The following is a 7,437-nucleotide window of genomic DNA, read 5'->3' on the forward strand; positions in this document are numbered from 1 at the left end:
ATGTTCTGCGCTGACAAGCAGCTGGTAGTGGATAACACAAAGGCCCTTATTCAGGCTGACTCCCAACTCTGCGAAGTTCACAGGCTTGCGAGTCCACCAGTCGCCACCCACCGAACGCACAGCTGCCCGCCACCCCCTCGCACGGCGCTATTAACAGCAGGCATTCTCATGGTTGATTTGCATACTCCTCCATTTACAGCCTTGCGTTCGGACACAAAATCATTTGATGGTCACGGACCATCGAATGATTTATCAAGCGCTCGCAAATGTAAGAAACCTCTTTGGTAAGTTTCACTTAATTTGGGAGAAATGGTATTACTCCTCTTATTTCAAAAAAGGGCGGCACTAAAATATATAGAATAAAATGGCTGGTAAATATAAGATAAATTGTAAGCTACGGGGGAAAAATTATATCATTATTATATTAAAACACTAAAAGAACAAATAGCACGTTCAGCGTTACACTAAAAATACACTAAAAATATTCAGTTAGTAACACTATTTTTTTTTTTTTTTTTTTTTTAAACCTACACTAGTATATTGGTTCATTGTGGATCGACAAAATTAATCAGAATAATGGGTGCCCAGGCATGACTAAACTGGAAGTAGAAACAGAATAAATGGATCGAGCTAGAGCCCTAAACTATATTGAACTAGGGGTGAATTTGGGAAGGATTGAAACCCAAGAATAAAATAAAATATGGAAGAAGAGGTTGTTGTTAATATTTGTACTAGTACATCTGATCATAATGGATAGACAAACTAAGCTGATAAATAAAAAACGGGTGCTTAGACATGATTTACCGGGAAGTAGAAATAAAGGATATGAACTAAGATAGACCCTGTAATTATATCTATTTTAGAGGTATAGTTGGTAATATTTGAAATCTTGATTAAAATATGGACTAGGCGGGAGATATGGGGGGGCAGGGAGGAGTGGGGGGATGGGCAATCTACCAATGGTCATAATTTAAATGTTGTATGTGTGTCTTGCTGTTACTTTATCGCTTTATCACTTGTTTATAAATACTCTTATATATGTGAAATGTGTAAAGTTATATGTATGTTTGCAAATTTTAAAAATCAAATAAAAAGAATTTAAAGAAACCTCTTTGGTGTTTTACATCTGCAAGCGCCTTACGGGAAGCGGGCGGGCAGTTGACATCCGCTAATCATCGCTCCCCTGCGCGAACATGCAGAGGAGCAAATTACCCTGAATAACCCCCCAAAGTGTGGAGACCCCGCACTGCAATTTATATTCTGTGCACCCGTTTTGAATTTACAGTATATTAAGATGATTGAAAAATATCTTATTGCCATATATGTGGGGTTCAGGAGCCATCCCTTCCAGACCAAAGACCTCTAAATGTGTAACAATAAATATACAATTACCTAAGTGGTGCTATCATTAAATTGGTGTTTGTTTATCTTGGACACTTTGATCTCTGCCAACACCTCTAACAATGTTGTTATCATTGCACAAGTTACAGTAGTACAGTAACAACAGGTGAGATAGGCTTATACAAATCACATGCAAACAGGTCAGCCACGCCCACTTCCTCCTCTCAGCCAACTCACTGACTGCTGGGTACATAAACCGTTGTACATGAAAAGTATTATATTGTTTAGTCGCTGGAAGCTACAAACAAATACAAATTAATGAAAAGTCCCAATTAAAATGATAAACTATATGCTACAAATAAATATATTTATTTAAAAAAAACCTAACATTTAAATACAAGGGAACATTCTCAATGATTATAATGGATTATATGATGAGATTATAATATACCATAATAAAGGTGACATCTGATTGAAATTAGATTATATAACAGTGTTTAACATGTTAGTGTGTTAATAATACAGGTGTGTTCCCTCCACCCTGCATAGGATATATATCGTTATATATACTCCAATTGGAATCCTCCTGTATGTCACAAGTTGTCCATAGAAACATAGGGATAGAGGCAGATAATAGTGTAATACTCGCTGTGCTCGCAATGCTTCGGGCACACTATGTTATTCTCCCACCACGCCCTAGTGCAGGGTTGCCGACCCTCCCGGAATTTCCGGGAGTCTCCCGAAAATCGGGACCCCCTCCCGGCCCCCCGGAAGGGTGGGCAACCTTCCCGGATTCAGGGGGGACCCCCGCTGACCCCCGGATCGCGGCATTAAAATGCCGCAATCCTCGGGGCTAAGGGGGAGGGGGCGGAGCTAAAACGGCACAATCGCATCATTTTAGCCCCGCCCCCTCCACGGAGATCAGTGAATTCCCTGCTTTACCAGCATGGGGGCGGGGCTTAGTGATGTCACTCGTAAGCCCCGCCCCCTGAGCGGCTGCTGAATCTCTCCTCTCCGGGCTTCTCCCGGAGAGGAGAATTTTGAAGTCGGCAACCCTGCCCTAGTGGATAGTAGGTCATGAAATACAGCCTGTCGGCACATGTCGGCTCAAAAAAACAGTGAAAAACCTGTCGACCTAATGCTTGTGTCGAACTAATGCTTGTGTCGACCTAAACCCATGCTGACCTTGACCCATTTTGACCTAGAACCATGTCGACCTAACAGTGTCGACCTAATGACTGTCGACCAACTTGCTGTAGACCCAATGACCATATCCCTCGACAGGCACCCCCATACCTGTCCAGACTGGTCTTGGTTGGTCTAGTTCTAGATTTTACTTAGTCCCAACGCTAGTATAGATATTGTCCTTCCATCGATACTGGTGAATCCTCCTTAATTATGAAACATCGACACCTTGACTAAGGATAACTTCAACGCTAAGTAATCCAAGATATAATACAGAACATTTAGGATTCCTGGTCCAAGGGAACTGCCAGAAGTCTAACGATGCTCCTGTTCTAGACTGCGTTACCCCAGAGAAGCTGATCCAATCATTTCCCCGTGTAAATGGTGTTTTACATTGAATGGGGAGAATGAGAAGGTGAGAACCTGTAACAAGGTATTCTCTGAGTACATCCTGATTGCCTCGGCCTATACTCACATTACAGCCAGGAACAATATCATAAGATTACATTAGTCAGAGAGAGGTGACAGCTCCTCTTCATCAGTGTGAGAATTTGGGGGAGGGGAGAGCCCTTTTCATCTCCGCACCCTTTAGAAGTGCAAAGACTTTTTGGAATAATTGAACCTTTGCTATTTAGAAATTAGACAACAACCACTGACATAATTATCCCGGTATCCATAACATAATTAGTACAAACAGTACAACTCTGCAGAGAACGTCATGTACCAGGATTAACCTGAAGTAGCATAATCAGTGATGATGAGGATGAAGATAATACTAATAATAATAGTTATAGAATAGTATGCAGAATTCATATCCAACTATTATTAGCTGACATGCATTTAGGTTGACGTGAGTCTAGGTCGACATGCAGGAAGGTCGACATGAGTCTATGTCAACAGGGTCATTAGGTCAACATGGGTTAGGTCCGGAGTCAAAAGATGGACATGGGGTTTTTCACATTTTTTTTGTCCCAAATGTCGACACAGTGGACATGGACACTGAAACGTAACACCGCGTCCCCTCGCCACACTATTTTATTCTCCCACCACACCCTAGTGGATGGTAGGGCATAATATGCCGCCCGTCAGCACATGACGTCTAAAAATAAATGTGAAAAAACCCATGTCGACCTTTTGACTGTCGACCTAACCTATGTCAACCTAATGACCCTGTTGACCTAATGACCCTGTCGACCTAACCCATGTCGACCTTCCTGTATGTTGACCTAGACGTATGTCGACCGAAATGCATGTCGACCTAATGGTGTCGACTTATGCCCCTTTCAGACCGCACAAAAAAAACGGTATATTGCCGATTTTTAACCATTTTGAAACAGTATTCTGTGCGGTCTGAAAGGTGCAGAGTGATTTTACCGTTTCCAAAAAAACGTTTTTTGGAAACGGTAAAAAAGCAGGGTCCTAGCCGTTTCAGACCCGTTTTTTTTGTGTGTCAAAACGGATCTGAAACGGGATTCCTACCCCCCCACCTCCCCCCTGGGCAGCGCAGAGAGGGGAATAATCGCGCTGGGGGTCCCTACAGTGTATGTTATATCAGTGGCGGGGTCCCTGCAGTTACTATTTCCCATACACTGCAGGGACCCCGCCACTGATATAACATACACTGTAGGGACCCCCTGCGCTGCGCTGCCCAGGTAGGATCCGTGCTGCGGGGCTGGAGGACCCCCGGGCAGCCTCTCTCTCCCCTCGCCGCCGCCCCCCCCCCCCCGCCCCCGTGTCCATACCGTGGGCTTGAGGACCCCGGCCAGCCTCTCTCCCCCTCGCCGCCACCCCCCCCCCCCGTGTCCATACCGTGCGTCCTCTCGCCTGTATCGTTGGAGACCGGAGTGCTGCAGATAGCCGGCTCCTGCGGTGAGTGTTTCGGGGGCTCTCATTCTGTCCTGCTCCCCGTGCACTGTGGCCGGTCCGTGCTCCGATCTCCGGGGGAGGGGGGGCGAGAGGCTGCCCGCGGGTCCTCCCGCACAAATGATTAATGTATTGGGGGGGGGGGGCGAGAGGCTGCCCAGGTGTCATTCAAATCATCTGTCATCTGGAGGGGAGGCTGCCCGGGGGCTGCCCAGCTGCCCCCCCCCCCCCGGAATTTACCGTTATCAACATCGCTTTCACACCGCAAACCTGCTTTAGACCAGGTATTTAGGTGCGGTGTGAAAGGGGGTAAACTGCTTCTGACCCGTTTTAAAAAAACGTTTTAAATACCTGGTCTAAAGCAGGTTTTGCGGTGTGAAAGCAGCATTAATGACTGTCGACCAACAGTGACACGATGACCGTTTTCCTATTAACAACAGTGTTATTACTATTACTTTGGGAACCTTAGTTACATAACTGCTATATGTTGTTTGTAGGCGATCACATTAATAGTAACATTAATCCTTTATCACTTCGTTCCAATGCTAATTACTTCTATAACAATTCTTCCTACAATCGGATACGAGTCTTGCACACATTTTATTCTTCGCAGTTTCTATTTTAGATCCCCACTTTTTCATGGTCAGTTTTTTCTGTGCTATGTGCATTATAAAGAGGGCGGATACAGTATTACTATTATATGATTCATGGGGTGACATTTAATATGATTAGCGATTCAGAAAGTGAGAGATTTGGTAAGAAATCTCAAGTTTTTTGTAAAACGGCAATTATTTTAGGGATGGCCATCGTTGCCATTGCCATCGATGGTTGCCATCGATGGCAATTCTGCAACAGGCCATCGACAGTGCTAAACTATGCAATGGATGACCATCGATATTTTTACATATTGATGGTCATCCATTGTGTTTGATTGATTGGCCTGTGGGCCAATCAAAGCACGGGGGCGGGGCTTCGCGGGTGTCAGGGGGCGGAGCTATGCTCCGTGTCCCGACACTTTGAAAAAAAGTAAAACATTGTTTTGCTGTTCCATCGATAAAGGAAAACCATCTGGTTCTCCCCCATCGATGGCAAAAGTATTCGACATCGGCCATGAACCATTGATGATTTCGAATCATCGATGGTCGATGGCCATCCCTAAATTATTTACACAGCAAAATCACACTGATTGGCGCTTTACAAAAAACTTGAGATTTCTTACCAAATCTCTCACTTTCTGAATCTCTCATCCTATTACATTTCACCCTTTATCTTCTACCTATCCTGCAGCAGGGCTATGATCTATCTATCTATCTATCTATCTATCTATCTATCTATCTATCTATCTATCTATCTATCTATCCATCTATCTATCTATCTATCTATCTATCATCTATCTATCTATCTATCTATCTATCTATCTATCTATCTATCTATCTATCTATCTATCTATCATCTATCTATCTATCTATCTATCTCTATATTATCTATCTATCTATCTATCTATCTATCTATCTATCTATCCATCCATCCATCCATCCATCCATCCATCCATCCATCCATCCATCCATCCATCTATCTATCTATCTATCTATCTATCTATCATCTATCTATCTATCTATCTATCTATCTACTATCTATCTATCTATCTATCTATCTATCTATCTATCTATCTATCTATCTATCTATCTATCTCTTCCACATATCAATCTATCTTTATAGTAACCTAGGCATCAACACAGGATTAATGCTCAGTCCCGACTGTGCAGCAGCCAGGCCAGTGTGTAACGCCCCATACACACTAGGGCAATCTAAAAAGTGATATCACTGATTTTGGTGCTTCTGAGTAATATCGTTCCCGGGTCATTAATGACCCCCTCCTCCATTGTTTGTGCATGTGCAGACGAGGGAACGGATCGTTAAAGAGGGCAATGCTGCATGATTTGGGTGAGTTATTTTGTTTGAGTAAATACTGGCTTCTTTATTTTTACATTGCAATATAGATACAGTATCAGTTTGAAGTACAAACCCCACCCAAATGTAACTCTCTCTGCACAAGTTACATCTGCCCCACCTGCAGTGCACATGGTTTTGTCCATTAGAGAGAGAATTTGCTTTTGCAAGTGGACCAGAATGAGGCCGGTAGCATAATTCTCCGCACACACTATACAATATGCAGCACTGTTGATACCGGTAACAATATCGGTGGTACCAAGAAACGAACTGGTAAACAGTCACTAAATGTGCCATCACGAGCCCACAGCCGATCATGCAGTCACTGACGATATCATCAGATTGGACGGCATATTCAGACAATGGGGGTTATCGCCAACAATACAGAAGCGCGCATTGTTAATGGTATAGTGGGTACACACTGAATGATATGCACAATGATATAAGGATATCTTACTTGGGAAGCGGTCATCTATTAGAATGAACTTAGGTCTACAGTCATTAGGTCGACCCCACTAGGTCGACTGGCAGGAAGGTCGACCTGACTTAAGGTCGACATGGGCCAAGGTCGACATGACTTAAGGTCGAATTTGCATAAAGGTCGACATGAGGAAGGTCGACTGGTCATAAGGTCGACATGGGTTTTTCACTGTTTTTTGAGCCGACATGTGCCGACAGGCGGTATTTCATGCCCTACCATCCACTAGGGCGTGGTGGGAGAATAAAATAGTGTGCCGAGCGCAGCGAGGCACCGTGCCCGGAGCATTGCGAGCGAAGCGAGCGATGCGAGGGTCCGATTCTCATTGCCAACTGTGTCCATGTCGACTGTGTCGACATTCGGATAAAAAAACAGTGAAAAACCCATGTCGACCTTATGACCAGTCGACCTTCCTCATGTAGACCTTTATGCAAATTCGACCTTAAGTCATGTCGACCTTGGCCCATGTCGACCTTAAGTCAGGTCGTCCTTCCTGCCAGTCGACCTAGTGGGGTCGACCTAATGACTTAGTTCATTCTGACAGATGTACCGCTTCCGGTCCTGGTGTGTACCCCACATCATGTGGGGTACACACCAGGACCATATGGCCCAAAATTAGC

The sequence above is a fragment of the Crinia signifera genome, chromosome 7 (genome assembly GCF_055691185.1).
Source record: "Crinia signifera chromosome 7, ASM5569118v1, whole genome shotgun sequence".
Lineage (NCBI taxonomy): Eukaryota > Metazoa > Chordata > Amphibia > Anura > Myobatrachidae > Crinia > Crinia signifera.